This window comes from Amblyomma americanum, chromosome 1, assembly GCF_052857255.1.
Source record: "Amblyomma americanum isolate KBUSLIRL-KWMA chromosome 1, ASM5285725v1, whole genome shotgun sequence".
Taxonomy (NCBI): Eukaryota; Metazoa; Arthropoda; class Arachnida; order Ixodida; family Ixodidae; genus Amblyomma; species Amblyomma americanum.
In genome coordinates, this window is record NC_135497.1 from 322544297 (window position 1) to 322548203 (window position 3907).

The following is a 3907-nucleotide window of genomic DNA, read 5'->3' on the forward strand; positions in this document are numbered from 1 at the left end:
CACGCAGAATAATTGAAGACCTTTTTTAATAACAAAAGACGCACGTACCGCCTGGAGAAGAAAAAAATGCTCGAAACAAAAAGTGGGCAGGCAGCCGACGAGGCGTACACTGGGAAGTGGCGATTTTTCAGGACCCTGAGATTCCTAGATGCCGCAAGGCGGATTTATAGTGGTGGCGAAGGCTGGGCCGAAAAGTGGTTTAGCGCGACTGCAGCACAACCAGAGGATGGGGGGGCAAAACACTCATATAAATAAATAATAAAACTACAAAATTGGAATGTAATCTGCCAATAGAAAAGAAAAAATATATTAGCACCTTGTTTTATGAAAGAGGTAAGTCATTTTATTAAAACCTGGCAAATTTTGTATTTTTGCAACACTCTTGACCTGCCCCCTATTCATGAGTGTGCGGTGCATTACAGCGCGTCTTTGCAGGCCTTGTTTCGATACCCGGCTAACCCGGCCACAGTAGCGGGAGCTCACGAAGCGATTTCTTATCGCTGGCTGTCTGCGATGGCGCGCCTGGTAAAGCGTATAAATTTAGCTCGCCGGTCTCAAAATGCTCCTTTTGCGAAGTTTTCGTCGTCCTTGCACGTCGCTTCTTTGTCACCGTTCGGTAAGATTTGCACCCCGCTGCACCGCTGCGGCAGTTTTCTCGGTTTTGTCGTTTCCTTCGGCGTGCGGCCAGTGCGAAGTCTTTTTCCGTCTTTGCACGCTTCGCGCTCTTCTTTTGAAGCGCTTAGCGCTTCATTTCAAGATGAGCTTTCGGCATGTGAAGAAACGATGCTCCGTGGTACACTGCAACAGCGTGGATAGTACCATTGGTGCCACGCTACACCGATTCCCGCTGGACTTTCACAGGTGTGTCGTCTGCTCTAGGTATGCGCGATAGCTTCGATATGGTTTCGCCGGGCTGTTCGCTCGTGTTTCATAGCTGTAACACGTTCGTGCGTACTTGGCTTCATGTTTTCGGGGATATTTATGTACTACACTGCAGGGCACACACTTTCAGTGCTGAGGTGTGCGAATGTCCTTGCCCCGCGAATGTCCTTGCACTTCACTGTACGCTGTACTTCATGTGTACTTTTGTTGACGTAAAATTACTTCAAATTGATCCGGCTAACGACTAGAAGTACTCTGGAGATGGTACGATGGTACGCCGGCTCAATGTATGGTATTTGCTCCTACGTTGAGCACGTTTGAGGGTGCTAAAGCTGGCTTTAACATTGCCTTGCAGATGTAAACGCACCTGCTATATTCTTTCAGCTGAAGAAATTAAATGTGAAGAATAATCCCAGTGTGCTCTATGGTCTGTGTTGATGCGCCTACTTATGTCATGTTATGTTTGCTTCAATTGAAGCTGTCGTAGCATTGTTTTCTATACTTTTCAATTTCCTAACTGACAACGTTCGTGGCACTTCAGGGCTTTTTCCTATCTGCACTGTGACTATTGAGATGATTAGCCAACTTAAACAATACTGCTTGTGCTGCCTGTGACATGTATTTTTTGTTTGTGTGCCAAGGGTGTGCTTTGTGACTGTATTTGTTTGGTTGCTGCAATAAACAATGAATATGAAACTATGAAAACCATACTTGCCGTACACTCTATTGCGAACTGTGCACTTGAGCCAGTGTTTTGTGCATCATACCTTGCTGTACTCAAAAGCTCTCAAAAGTACTAGCACCAGTATTTGCACTACGAATCATGCATGCTTCGCCAGTGTCTGGAAGTGTTGCCAGTGTTGCTGCCTTTCTATGCTGCCCCTCCTTTACCAGTCACTTTCATTGCGTTCCCAATTGCACATTAACAAGGCCATAACTAGCAGGAACTCGAGCACATTTGACTGGCAAAGGTTGGGGCGCGCTGAAAGGCAGCAACCTTCGAGAGATACGGGCTCGAAAACGCGGTTTCTACAGAAAGACCGCTTTATAATTCGCGCCAAAAGCATACGTATGCGTGACGTCATTCTACGTCACGTTTGCGTAGTTTGCCCCCCAAAATCCAGGGGGCGCTGGAGTGCCCATGAGCCGCCATTTTTTGGACCAATGGGCGTCTATGGAGCCTTCGCTACCAGTATACATCTACCTTGGATGCCGTGCGAATGCCGACTCACCGCTCAATCAACGGGCAGTGCGAAGGCAATGCAGCGAGCGCAGAAGTGGTAAGATATTTTGTGTTGCGCCTCGCATATCTGACCCTCACAATATTAGCAGTGCATTATTGGCAGTTTTCCTGTCGAACACTTGGAAAATGCGAAAACCTGTGACCCGTTTGTTTGGCGCGGTGCATGTGCGCATGACCTCTAGTAGAAATAGCAGATTAAGCCCCCAGAGCGGACAAGGATAGAGAAATGAGGGACTCGTTATGGCGCAAATAAGAAAGCCAGCCGCCATCGGAGATCAGGCAAGCATAGGAGAATGTTACTTGCTCTTTTGTTTGCAGAGCTTATAAATGGGAAATTAAGTATCATATTGTTATCGCTCAAGAATATTTCCACTTATTTTTAAGGCATAATATAATTATTGTTACTATCCCGATTGTCAACCGCACAAAAAAAAATTGAAACATTCGCCTTGTTTTTCCTGGCTTTAGATGGCTGTTGGCCTCCTTCATATTATGCTTGCAGTAAGAACTGCACGTTTGGGGCAAGAGTTCACTATGTACTTATGTTTTTGAAGTTCGAATAGGATGTTCGAGAAAAAATTTTCCTGCGATAACTGTACTTGCTACTTTTCCGTAACAATTACAATAACTTCCAAGACCTCCGACCATGTGTATTGCACACTGAAAACAGTAATCAGGACCATTATCATTTTTTTATCATTTCAGTCTCCAGAGCAAGACACAAATGAAGCTGTAGGGAGAACTGCAGCAGAGTCTGGCCTACTTGAGACCCAGTCAGCACCATCCCCACCCTCTCCAGGTCAGCAACCAGGCAAGAAGAGGAGGAGGACAAATGAACGGGCTCAAGAGTCGAGTGCTCGCTGGAGCGACCGCCAGCAAATACTGGAAAAATTGGCCAGTGCATTTGAAGTGCATGTGCAGCCAGAGGATCCAGCAGACCAGTTCGGAAAACTGGTCGCTGCACATATTAAATCTGTGCCCAGAGAGAAAGTGCTGTCCTGTCAGGCAGAGATCTTGAAGGTCATTGAAAGATTTTCAAGTGATATGAGTTAGTCGGGAATAAAAACTTTATAAACATTTTATTTAAACACTTTCACTGTTGTCAATACTTGCTCACGTCTATGTGGGCAGCCTCACGCTGCCATGGCACAGCACCTTCATTTCCAAAGAAGTCGCACAATTGTTGTCGTACTGCTGCACCGATGGCATTAATCCTTCCACGAGGTGAAGGCTGCATATTAAGTTCTGAGGTGTTGCCAAGCTCGAGATGTGCATCTCCATCACTCATACCATCCATTCCCACAAAGTTGTGTAGCACACACGCTGCGTCCACAATCGCTGTAGCACGTTCTGGCTTGGCATTGATCACGGTGTGGAGGAAGCGAAACCGATTGGCAAGTATGCCAAAGGCATTCTCAACGACGCGTCGTGCACGGGACAACCTGAAAAGCAAAAATACAAATCAGTCTACAAAGCACGCATACAAGTGCAAAAACAGGCACGGACAGTGCCTAAAACAATGAAAAGGTGAGGACAAGATGACGCACTATCAAACATCTGGATCAAGTGACTGCAGGAATCAGTTTTAAAGCACAAAATGTTGTATTCAGTATTTACCTGTAGTTGAATATCTTCTTGTCCTCGGTGAGCTTTTTGTCACTGAACGGCTTCATGAGATTCCTGCCTATTGGAAATGCATCATCACCAACTAATACAGGTGGCACCACAATGTCAGGTGAACTTGCCACTTTCACGCCGTCTGGCAGGCCGGCTGTTTCGTTG

The 3907-nt window shown here is 46.1% G+C and overlaps 1 long non-coding RNA gene across 1 annotated transcript; it reads left to right on the forward strand.

The window, feature by feature from the left end:
- Positions 1-2099: 2099 nt before the first annotated feature.
- LOC144099008 (uncharacterized) lies at positions 2100-3207 on the forward strand. Its single transcript, XR_013307284.1, has 2 exons — positions 2100-2162; positions 2831-3207. It is a non-coding gene; the product is annotated as an uncharacterized LOC144099008 (long non-coding RNA).
- Positions 3208-3907: the final 700 nt, after the last annotated feature.